Source organism: Paroedura picta, chromosome 2 (assembly GCF_049243985.1).
Source record: "Paroedura picta isolate Pp20150507F chromosome 2, Ppicta_v3.0, whole genome shotgun sequence".
Taxonomy (NCBI): Eukaryota; Metazoa; Chordata; class Lepidosauria; order Squamata; family Gekkonidae; genus Paroedura; species Paroedura picta.
The window spans coordinates 52,807,340-52,820,405 of NC_135370.1; the positions used below are offsets into that span (position 1 = coordinate 52,807,340).

The 13,066-nt window shown below is 42.9% G+C and overlaps 1 protein-coding gene across 13 annotated transcripts in view; it reads right to left on the reverse strand.

Moving 5' to 3' along the window:
- The window catches only part of ARHGAP15 (Rho GTPase activating protein 15), a 557,102-nt gene that overhangs the window by 180,032 nt on the left and 364,004 nt on the right, over nt 1-13,066 (reverse strand). For 3 of the 13 annotated variants that reach the window (XR_013228112.1, XR_013228109.1, XR_013228110.1), the window contains 2 exons: nt 11,292-11,353; nt 10,443-10,504 (listed from right to left, as the gene is read on the reverse strand). The exons of 8 other annotated variants lie outside the window; for them this stretch is intronic. The gene's annotated coding sequence lies outside the window, so the exon portion shown is untranslated. The remainder of the gene's footprint in view (nt 1-10,442; nt 10,505-11,291; nt 11,354-13,066) is intronic. 2 more of the 13 variants (XR_013228113.1, XR_013228117.1) reach the window with 1 other exon arrangement.

Here is a 13,066-nt window from a genome sequence, read left to right on the forward strand (position 1 = left end):
GCAAGAGAGCAATTCCCTAATTTATATTTTACTAGACAAACATAACAGGATTGACTGGTTTGATGCAAAATGCCAGTTCAGGTAATTGGGGCAGTATAGGGAGGCATATCAAATTAACATTGGCAAGACCTGGTCTCAAATCCTTGATCTGCCAGGCAGCTTTGTGAGTGACCTTGGGGCCAGTCACTCATGCTTGGGTGAACTTACCTGGTTGTCAGGTTAAAACAGAGGTGAGGCTGACCATTTATCTTTCCCTGAACAAGGGAGGCGTGAAAAGAAATAAAAAATTGCATTAAGGCCATATTAATGACCTATTTGGTATTGGTGTGATGGATTTTTTGCGGCTTCAGTGCAATGGATTCCCTTTGCCATTAATGTAGGGAATGGTTACCACATCCCCACTGCTGTAGCCACAATTATAATGTAGGGTGGGTTTCTTGTACTATTGGCCAGTGAGGAGGTTTGGTTATTATCCTCTGTGAGTCCTTCAACTTCTGCAGACTCCCAATACTAACCATCACTGGAACTGACTATATACCTCTAGGGACTAGGAATAGGTGGAGTATTTTTGTCTGCCAACCATGTATTTCAGGTTTAGTATAATTTTAGTCATTTTAAAATCTATTTAATTTAACTGTTAATTTGTTATATGTGTGCTATTTGTTGTGCTTTATCTGATATTTTATTCATTCATTTAATTAATATACCGCCCCGCATTGTGACGTCAACCAGGATGCGTGGAATATAAGAATAAATTTATTATTACTACTAAGCCCAAATGGGATTTTGGACTGTATGTTGACTTTTGTCTCAGGGATTTAACCTATTTCCACTTCCTCCTCAGGGATTACAGCAACTATGTCTAAATACATCACTGCATGCTTTGGGGTTTGGATGATAGGCATGGACTCAGGGCTTTCATCCCACCATATCTACTTCCTTGTACTTACTTATCATGACTTTGACCCACCACATCTTTACCCCTCTGCTTCTGTCTCAGGGCTTTGACCCACTGGGCCTTCTTCCTTCTCAGGGCTTTTGTCCCACTATGTCCACTTCCATACCAGGGCTTCAAGCCAACACATCAACTTCCCCCTCAGGGCGCAGACCTTGTCTGCTTCCTTGTCTGGGCCTTGACCCACCACACTGACTTATTTGTTAGGGTTTTGACCCATCACATCTGCTACCATCTCAGTTCTTTGACTCACTGTGTCTAATGTCAAGAGTCAGCCTCAGACCAGTGGGGATTCCTTGGGGATGAACTGAGCTGTGGAGAGATAGCAGCCTTCCCTGTCTGCGCAGTTCAAACCCAGTCAAAGAGCAGACTGACCAGGGCAGGTTGTCAACCCTGTTCAAGTCCAGCTGCATCTCATCAGTGAGCAGCTCCCCCAAGACAGCTGCGTGCCATCACAGGCAGCTTCTTCAGAGGCAGCTGACAGCTAAAAGATACAGCACATGGCTTTTGGCCCAATGTGGGTTGCTTCAAGGAGATACGTCTTCTCAGGATGAGGTCTGAACCAGCAGAAGATACCTATTTAAGAGCTGGTGGAAGCCCAAACACAATGCTGACATCCACAGTGCCTGATTCCTGCTCATCTCCTGCTTCGCAGGTTTCCCTGAAATTCTGGACCTTGGATTCGACTTTTGGACTATACCTCTGGATTTGCCCTTTCTGCTTGACTGCAGCCTTTTGGTTTTGACTCAGCTCCTGCAACCTTACCCAGCTTAGCTTGGACTCCAGCCAGCTGCTGCAATGGGACATTACCCTGCCAAAGGGATATTTCCCAGGCAGCACAGTCTACTTCCTTCTCAGGGCTTCCAGTCACCAATATCCGTCATTGCACACTGTTTTGTGTTTTGATGTCAGGCATATGGTGGCTCCCATCCTTGGGTACATCCCTGACATCAAAACACAAAACAGTGTGCAATGACAGATTTTGCCTCTGCTGTGCCATTATGAAGAAGCCTGGGCCCAAAAGGCAGAGGCCACTCCCCATAGCAGGCAACCTGGGAAAGCTCCCTTACAAAGAACACAGCATGAGCTTCAGGACTGCTATAATCAGTGAAGTCGTGTCCCAGATAAAGGTGCCCATCCTGTTGGCTACTTGCACCAGTGTTAAATCAGAAATGTAAATGGCCACAGCGCACTTTAATCCAAAAGAAGAACTGGAATGTGAAGTTATGCACAAGCACAGACAAATACAATGTAATAACATAGTCCTCCCCAAGTGACTGAGATGTTTTAACGTTTGGAAGAAAATGGACATACCCAGCCCAAAATGCCAATGTTGGTGATCTTGTTCAGCACAAACTCTTCTGCTAGGATAGTATTCCTCTGAGAGACTTATCTGCTGATCCTGTCACTCTCCTCCCCGACAGCCCTCGCTTCCTGCTGCCCAGGAAACCAAAACCAGATTGTGAGGTGCTAGATTGGAAAGTTTCAGACAGCCACCCAAATGTCAGAAAATAATTATGTTCAGATTCACAGAATGAGCTGTTCAAGTTGGATCTTGACCAGCACATTTCTGACAGAACATCTATATTATTTCATGTACTTCCCCACAACTTTATTTTCTATCATACGGATGCAGCCTAAGACATGTGATTCCTGTTCCAAATGTAAGAGTGCAATCCTAAACAGTTACACACATCTAAGCCTGTAGATACAGAAGGGTCAAACTCTGTTTCGGATTGCTCTGAAAGGGGCATAATCCCAACTATAAAGCTTAATCATTTTGTTTGATATAGGAGGAGAAGTATTAGACCACCAAATTCCTACTTTAGGAATATGTTCCAGGTTCTTTTGTGTGGTTCTTCCCAGCTCTTCCAAACCGTTTAAGTTGTTGCTTTGTTAATGATTTGCTTAAATGCACTCTGTGTGTAAAAATCAGGCTCTTGCAGACATGTTCAGGTCCCCCCCTCCATTTTCCCTGAAGAAAATACAAAGAGCCCAGATGGTTAAAATTATTTTAAAGCAAATATTTAGTGGTTGCAGCTCAATACTGCTGGCACACAGTCACCATTATAAAACTGACACTCTGCATTTGCTGGGCTTGCTGTATTTCAGCAATCCAGCCAAGTGAATACCTAGGAGGAGTCTCTCACACATCTGTAAACATAGCCTGGTGTGATCACTAATGACCGGAAAACTAAGGTTGCCTTGAATTCAAAAAAGATTCCACAGTTTCCTAAGAGCCAGGAAAGGCAATACAGGCTGATTGCATGTGATTTCTTCCCAGAGCAACTGATTAGCAGGGTGGCAGTTTGCCAATGAAGACACAACTCGTATTTGGCGTTAACATGGCCACAGTCGTTGATTGAATGACTCCCCAAAGAGGGTTGGGCCAGCATGGAAAGGAGCCTGATGCCTCAGCCATCCAACTGGCTGCTTAAATCCCAGGGTCCATGGATGCCCTGAGACCTGTTCCATCCCAGCTGGGAGAGCAGGCCCGTACACATCCGGATTCCCTCACAGGGAAGTGACCATATCAGGGTTCAACAGGCATCTACATCACTTTGGTGCCCTTAGGTTGTCTGGCTACGAGCCCCTGGCCTCCCGGCCTGGTAGGCCACACTGGTGTCACTGCCGATCTCATTAAAGATACCCCCAACCGAATAATATGACCGAATTGCAAAACGACTGAGGCAGAAGTACGTGGTGTCCATGCTACGCCTCCCATGCACCAGCATGGCCGTATTCCTTCAAGTGGCCCCTGCTCGCCACTTGGCCGCCTCCCGCTTCATCAATGGTGGCAGCAGTGAGTCTTGGGCGCTGTTTTGGAAAACGATATTGTCCAAAATAGCACCATTTGATTCTTTTTTCAAGTAACATTCCAGCAATCGCCTGTATTTGCTCCTAATTATGAAAATCAAACAACATTCATATGGAAATTGTATAGTGCCCAACAGTAACTAAGCCTTTCCCCCTGGTTTAGCTGAAAAAGACAAAAATATGTGGGAATTCCAAATATTTTCAGGTCCATTATACTTCACAGGGCTATTAAAGGAGGAAATAAAGGAAATAAAGATGTCAAAATTGGAGTTTGATAGGCAGATGTATCTCTAATGCTGAGAATAATTAACTGAGACACATGTACCTGAGTACACACAGCATTCCTGAGAACATAGAGAATAGAACATAGAGTGCCAGTTTGGTGTAGTGGTTAGGAGCACAGTTAGGAGTGTGAATCTGGCATGCCAGGTTCAATTCTGCACTCCCGCACATGCAGCCAGCTGGGTGACCTTGGGCACACCATAGCATTGATAAAACTGTTCTGACCGAGCAGTGATGTCAGCACTCTCTCAGCCTCACCCACCCCACAGGGTGTCTGTTGTGGGGAGAGGAAAGGGAAGGTGAATGTAAGCCGCTCTACTCCTTCGGGTAGAGAAAAGCGGCATATAAGAACCAACTCTTCTTCTCCAAGATTTTAGGCATACATTCCAATGAAAATATATAAATTGGAGCACAGTAAGCCTTTGGAATCTGGCACCCTCCTCTTGTTTTTTTTTTTTTTTTTTTGAACATCCATAAACATGTGAATAGGACTAAAAAGAAAGAAAGAGAGCAAATATGAAAAACACAAAACAGATTTCTCCCTTTCCTACTTCCTTAGCTGTCTGTCTTACTGTGTGCTTGAATTAGGGTGAACAAAGAACACCAGTCAGGAAAATGGGCACATTAAAAAGTTTCACAGTGTCTAGGGGGAAAACACCAAAAGAAACAATAGACTCACAGAATCACAGAATCATAGAGTTGGAAGGGGCCATACAGGCCATCTAGTCCAACCCCCTGCTCAACACAGGATCAGCCCAAAGCATCCTAAAGCAATAACAGGTATATGTATATTCCTAGCCTAAATAAATACATTTTACACCTCTACAAGAGAGATATTCCCATATAAAAAGGCATTTCTTTATACTGATGTGTCAACAGTACTTTCAAACTCATTAGCTAATATACAATCTCAGTGCTATAATTTGTGATACTGAAAAGAAAGGTGGGAGGGATAAGTGGGAGAAAAGAAAAGAGAGAAGATGCTGGTAATGCACATTCCATTTTAATGACTCATCTTCATGTGATACAATAATTAGTGAAACACACGTAAAAATATCAATTAAGAGCCGGAAGTCACAAAGAGAACTGTAGCCAGCAGGCTAACCCCAATCAAAAGCTGGAGGCCTCTTGTTGCCTAGTAGAAGATGTAGCACCCTCAGAACAGAACAGGTGGCAGAGGTGTCACAGGAGACAGGAGTCCTCAAGTAGAGGTGGAGAAGGTTGCTGAGTCAGGAGAAAGTTGCTGAGTCAAAAGCCAAACCCTGGACTTTGCTGGAGGTTCTGCAGGAAGGCAGCTGAAAAAGTCTCATGGTAGAACCCACTAGTGGAAACTGGCCATGATAACATCTTGCTAACAGTGAGTAGAAGAGGCTACGAGAGGCTCAAAGTGTAGTGAGACCAAGGTGATAGTGGCTAAGACACTGATGAGCTCAGACCCTAGGGCCTCAGGGAAGGCCTGTCAGAAGGGGAAACCCCAGAGACTGTAAGTCTGTTAGTCAAAGTAGTGGGAGAAGCACTAGCCTGGGGAAAAACCCAGTGGGAATGCACCAAGGTCTGAGGAGGGAGACTGGAACTAGCATTGGTATCTCTAGTGTAGAATTAAATGGGTTGTTGGGAAGAAACACAGGAAGGTGGTCTGTGACCTTCTTGTCTTGTTAGTACTTGACAAGAATGCTATCAACCTCCTAATAATAGCACTAATTAAAATGACAATAATAATTACAGCAGCAGCAATAATGGTAACATTGTATCTAATAGTAACATTGTATCAGAATAGCGACGTAACTTCTCAGTGTTTACAGCTAAGGCTTATGCTTGGACTGCTGAAAAGAGGCCCACTATGACTTCCGATTGTGGTTTGAATACTTCAGCTTTTTGGCACAGTCACATAGTAATACATGAGAACTTTGCCTTACAGGCAGCTAGTCTCATAGGGATGCTGAGAACTTCTCAGGAATGTGATTAACATTTGAACTTTCCTTGTTCACAACACCCATTTCGCGTTGAGTGAAAAACCTCAAACAACCTCAAACAATCCTCATAGCACAAAATGGACAGCGTTTTTGTATAGTTCTGCCTCGGTGCAGGTGATCAGGCACAGTGGTCAGTGTGTGGGACTTGGACTAGGGACGGCTGGGCTCCTATTCCCACCATGCCATGGAACTTCTCCAGGTGACCTTGGACCCATCACACTCGCTCAAAATAGGCAGCAGCAACATTCAGTCTAGCTGCGCAGTTCCTGCTGCTGACACACTCACAATTCATTGACATGGTTGGGCAAATTAAATACCATTTAACACAAACAGAGAGGACATCCACTGCTTTTGTGACTGCATATTGGGTGGCAGTCATCATACTGGACGGCTGATTTGAGGCAGGAGTGAGAAAAGGTGCATATCCAATTCATACCAAGGGAAAAGAACCTACCCAGTTTTGGAAACAAGGCAGAGAGCAAAACCAGCAGGTCAGAGAGACACGACCTGCACTATTCCCTTCCTCTAGTAAAACTGACATTGAGATTCTGACAGGGCTAGGCAAAATAAGGTGTCTCCCCTCTGCCCATGGCTTGTATTTGGCAAATGGATGGGGAGGAGGATAGCTGGATCCCTTAGACAACTGGCAAAATGGACATAGAAAGACAAATCACTTAACCTTTCTTCCTCACCACTTGCCAAAAAAAAACTCAACCAACAAGGATTCTTACCACTTATGTGGCATGTCTGCTGGAAGGGGCGGATCCAGCCCAGTGCAACATAGTGCTGTGTGTTGTTGGCCTGGGGCCACCTCCACTATGCCTCTAAGGCTACTCCTGCCCTCCAGAGAGTGGGAGCAGCCTCATGAGACTGGCGGGAGTGGGGCCAGCCCAGCATGACACAGTGCTATGTGGGGTGATGGCCCCACCCCCGCTAGGCTCCCAAGGCTGCCCCTGCTCTTTGGAGGGCGGGAGTGGCCTTGGAGGCCTAGTGGAGGCAGCCCCAGCCCAGCAGTGCACAGCGCTGTGTCACGCTGGGCTGGCCCCCACCCCCATGGCTGCCCCATTGGACGGAGCGTACCAGTAGATTTTCCACATCAAAAGTGAAAAGATATTTAAACATGTAACAAGGATGATGGATAAGAAACAGGGATGGGGAAAGCAGTGGTAAAACATGTATGCACAGAACTTAATCTACATTCTATTGCTAAAAAATATTTGTGAATACATTGCAATCTAAACACAGAGCTGATTTCCACCTCTCAAAATACTGTTTCAATGCCATATGCCATAATGGTGACTATCAGGCACACATACTTTTTAAAGAGAAATCCCTTTCCAGTGATAAGGTGGAGAGCCCTCTGTTTGGATAAACCAGTGGTTCTCAGCCTGGGGGTCAGGACCCCTTTGGGGGGTCAAACAACCCTTTCACAGGGGTTGCAGCAGGGGAAACAGATTGGCTGGAGGGGCACCCTCTACAAAACAGCCTTGCGGGGTAGATGGAGATAGAGCGTTCATCTGCCTGGAGCAGAGGAAAAGAGAGAGATCAGCATGGTGGGACAAGAGGCAGAACTGAACTGAGAAACCCTGGGGAAAAAAACAAATTTATATACAATCATGAACAATGGATCTTCACACCATTGGTCAGTTTCAGTTTAATTTCTGTGAAAGAACACTTGCATAATTTTATGGTTGGGGGTCACCACAACATGAGGAACTGTATTAAAGGGTCACGGCAATAGGAAGGTTGAGACCCATTGGGATAAACAGATAAACAGGCACAAAGCAGACTACAGGAGAGTCCAGGTGACTGTTAGCTACATTCTTTAAGTGCAACTCTGTTTTCATCTTCTGTCTTTTTGTGCAGCCCCACCTGGAGACCACTAGCAGGCTGCTCACCTGAAGAGGTGGGTTGAGCCTTCCACTGAGCAACAGACTGCAGCACCACTTTCTCCAAATCGGCTTTTTTCTTGCCTGCCACCATCCATCTGGCTATGAACTATGCCCAATCAGCTTTTCTCAAACTTTTGACATTGGAGTAACCCCTGAAAAATACTTTAAGCTTTGAGTAACCCCAGAAGTCTTGTCAGCTGGCCACACCTCCCTGCCACACCCTGGAAGTCATATGTTTACAATGTGCATGGCATCAGCAAGTATATATATATATATATATACACACAAGAGTTTAGTTCATACATGCAAGGGTTTAGTCCAAACAAAATATGTTTAAACATCTATCTGCAATCAGTAGATGGCTGCAGACCAGTTCTCTCAGTAATATACTTGTCTTAATGTGGCGAAGTTCTTTCAAAAATATTTGAAAACTGCATTGGTGAGAAAAAGGCCAGGAAATTTGCACCAATAATTTCCCCCACCCCCATCATAACAATGCATCTACTCATTCTTCAATGGTAGCGAGAGCTGAACTACAAGATCTTCATTAGAAAACCTTATCCCATCCACCCTACTGCCCTGATCTTGCCCCTTCAGGCTATCTTTTTGTTCCCAAAACTCAAAGAAAAGGAACATGCCAACCCTCTCAGGGTGGTGTTTGTTAATAAAGTTGTGGCCTCATTTAATGGCAACATGTTGTGAGTGACCCTGCAAGTCAATTAACGTTTCCCTCTTTCATAGCTTGCCGCCCCAAAGTCTGTCTCTTTCTTCCTGTTGGTGACCCAGGGAGTCTCCAACTGAACACTCTGTTCACCAGCTTCGATGACGAGGGTCCCAAATCAACTCCCCATTAGATAACACAACCCAGAAACAATAATTCAAAAAATTACAATTTAGAACAAAAGTCTCCTTCCCTGGACAAATTCCATACACAATTATAGTTACTTTAAACAAGGTGTTAAGAGACAATGATTCAATGCCCCCATCATGGCAGTCTTGCTTTCCTCTTTGACCTTCCACATGTTCTGCACCTTTCTGCATCTAAAGCAGGCTTTCTCCACCAGAATTTTGTGAAACCCTGGGATTCCTTGATGGCCCTGGAAAGGTTTATTGCATTGGTAGGAGTTAATTAACTTTTAATATATATTTTTTAATTTGTTAAACATTTATTGGATGATATAACCATATATGGTCATGTTGACTCTCAAAATGGCCAGTGATGGGCCAGGAGGGAGTGGGAAGGGGAGGGGCCCTGGGTGGGTGTATATAAAGTTGTGCTTCCCAACCATATTCTGCAGGATGGCATCACTTCTGGGGTTTCTTGAAGCCTGAAGAATGTTTCAAGGGTTACTCAATGGTAAAAAAAAGAATGTTGAGAAAGGCTGATCTAAAGGTCCCACCCCTTCCTGACTTATTCCATTTCTAGGTAGGGTTTGCACTTTGTTCTTAGGTATTTTTCTATGGTTATATAAAATATTTTGAAAAGGTAAAATTAGCACAGCAAGTCAAAACAACTAGATAGACGGTACATTTTCCCTGCTTCCCCCCCCCCCCCGGCATTCTGAATAAGAAAGAATGATATAATTTTAACCTTTGTGATTGATGGTGACAAAGATATTTTCAGGAAACTGGTGTTGAAAATGAAACTCTTATCAAGAACAACAGGAATAACAACAAAAATATGTAAAGTGTTCAGGGTATGGATTTGTTCTGGTCTTCTGGGAATAGAAAGTTGGGAAGTTATAATATCAGTAGTTATTACTAATTCTGACCATCATAACCCAATGCCAGGAAATCCAAATAGAAAGGAGATTGGAAAAGAGTGAAATTCTAAATGCATAAATAGACTCCAAAGTACGTGTGATAAGCCACTAAGACAGTTGCAAACTAACTCTAGGTCAGCAACAACCACAATTATAAGTTCATTTGAATTTAAAACATGTCTTATATTTAGACTGCAGAAAGCATGTTGAGGCCAATCTTTTCTTAACAATGCAATGCAATGTTGATGCAGGCTGAATTCAGCATCAATAGAAATACAGAACTGGGCCAGGGTTAACATGGCACACATACTGCATCAGATATGTTTATGCTGTGTGGAGGAAATATCTAGCTTTAAATGACCACTGCTATATTGGAGAAGAAGCAGCCTTTCATGTCAAGAACAACAGACGAATAATAATTTTCATAATGTGATAGCCTGGGCACAGACACAGGAAAGTTTCCTTCAACTCAACAGGGAGAATGGAACACCTGGTTAATTATCCCATTGAAACCACTGGGGCTTAAAAGTGCTTTACTTTGGCTAGAATGCATCTTGTATGGCATGCAATCTTTGTTTAACATTAATTTTAAAGACATAGGACTGCATCCTTACACTGCAGTCCTATACAGATACTGCAGTCTAATTCAACTGATTTCTGTGTGCTTAGACAGCAGCAAAGGCTGCATAGGTTTGCATTGCCAGTCAATGGAATCTGTAAAGAAAAATGGCACAGTTTATATTTTCATTAATGTTCATACCCCAGATAGTGTTCCCATGATTTCTTACTCCATCAGGTGTGATTTTCCAACTGGAAAGATGTCTACAATGATGAACAGAAATACAATTATTTAAAAATGTATGCACACTTAAAATAGGTCAGATATTTACAAGTGGTTTATAGATTTTTAAATAATCAGAATATTACTGCACATTAAACATTTGTGCTTGTGTGGATTCTAAATGGACAGATTCCACTTTCTAGAATTACAGTTCATCGTTTGCATTTTTTTAAAAAAATGTAAAATGTAATGATGTCCTGAACAGGAATTTAAAATAGTCTGGAATTTTAGGCATCTACCGTGTTCAATTCTATAATGAAGTTTTAGAAGAGGCGCACATTTAAATGAAATCTTGAAACAACCCTGAGAAAATGAGTCTTTCTAGATCAGTGGGAATGAGAAGTGGAATTGAAAAGGGTGTGATAATAAGTGTTGTTGTTTTTTTGTTCAGACATTAGTCAGTTCAAGTTACCCACTTCCACACCCCATTGCTTTCAATGAAAAAAATAGTGTTTAATGCTCCTCCACTAAAATCAGTGAGACCTCTAACTTTGACTGGGTCATGCCTTGGCTTGAGGGAGAGCTTGCACAGGTCAAATACAGAGAAACTTGGGAAGAGAACACCTGGTAAAGCAATCATATAATTCCTGGGACTTGGCATTTAGCACCACCATTTCCTGAATCCCAGTTTGAAATTCTACTGCTGCCTTTGAATAAACTGCAGATCAAAAATCTGCGATAAACAAGCGAAAAGAGAGCTCTGCACACAAAAACTGCACCGTTTCCGGTAATCTAACAATGTATCAACAGCCCTAAAACGCGTCTTACCAAGGAGCACGATCTCTGCCTATCAGTTGTACGGCAAAACGACTCTCATGTAAATTCTGCATCTAGACAAGGAGAATAAGAACAAGATGTGTTTTGATCACAAACTGATGTGTGTGTTTTCTTTTATCACAAACTGCAGAGCCTTCTGAAAAAACTGTTCCCATCGAGCTGAACACTGGTGGAAATCTCACCAGCTAAGTCACAGGAGCCTAGCCTAGCAAGAAGTAACGTTACTACTATCAGCCTGGGCTTTTCCTCCCCCTTAAAAGCAAAGAGCCTCTATCAGTAGTATCTCAAGTTTCTGCTAAAGTAACAGGTCATAAAAATCAGCAAAACGACTACCGGGAACAAGCAAATTAAAACGAACATGCTGGAGTATTCCTATGTCAGAAAAAAAGGCTTCTTTCCTGGGATTAATACATCCTTCAGAAAACAATTTTAAATAAATCTATAACATATGAGCTCAGTTTTCATTATTCTTCTGGAAGAAGACAATTATAGTTATGTGATAAACTGTTCTGCGTTAGTCACATAATGTTTGTATTACTAGCTGCTTAAACGGTCGTCGGCATTGTTTCATACGGAGCAGCAGCCTGCCCAACTTTTGAAATCCGTTTTATAAATCGTGTCTTCCCCGATATTGTGATGTAAAGTGCCCATTTCTTAATACGAGAGCTCTTATTTTGGGGAGGAAGCGAGGGAGTCAAGCAAGTGCTGCAAGTAATTTCCCCGTGAACCAGGCATATTTTGAGCATATTAAAAATTGTTCCACGGCTCTAACAACATTTTGCTTTCTATTTATTTTAATGAAGAGCATGGAAGGTTTGTGTAGCTCTTCAAGAAAATGGAGTGAAAGCAGCTTTTGGGGGGGGGGATAGTTTTAGCGGGAGGGGCAACACTCACGCAGTATTTCATTTCCATTTCCATCCCATTTTAGGCATTTTTGCAACTTGCCTCATTGCTGGTGGGCTTTTATATTGTCTTTGATTGCAAGATATTTACCCCCACCCCCAATGGCTTTTCAAGTAACTTATGCAAAAGTTCTTTGGTCCCCACTGAAAATATACTTTTCCCTCCCCCAGATGGGCAGATGCTTTGAGCTCCACATGGTAACCATCGGTTTGCTTCTCAGGTGCTTCCGTGGCTGCTGAACGGGAATGCTTTGCCGTAACCAGCAATGACACTGAGAGTTTGGAATGCAGGGATCTGACAAATGCTTTATTTGACTTGAACTTTGCATTATCAGTTCAAAAACCAGTTACAGTATGTCATTGTTTAGATTCAGAAGGGGGGGGGAGGATATTAGCAAGTATACTTGCATAGTTAATGATTTCTATCCTCTCCCCCCCCCTCCCACCCCGTGTCTGAAGTAGTAGTTAGGTAATTCTAATAATCCAGATAATGTAGATTTCAGTCGCTCCTCAGTTAGCCATGAAAAAGTTATAAAAGTTTATAGGAAGAGCATGATAAAGTCAGAAGTCAAGAGAAATCTGCTCAGTTAGTTATTTTTTTATTATCACTGGAACTAAATTCGCAAATGATGTTGAGCAAAGAGTTTTAAGCAGCCTGAATGGATAGCTACCCCACCTCCCCCATCCTCAGACAAACACACACACACACACACAAAACAAAACCTCAAGGCTTGCTGCTTCCAATTTAGTGCAATCATGCCTCTTACTGGCTGACAGAAGATGCAGCATGGGCAGTCACAGGCAAATTGACTATTCATGGGGACTTGGAAATGTATGAGAAGAATAATGACATGCATTCTGTGG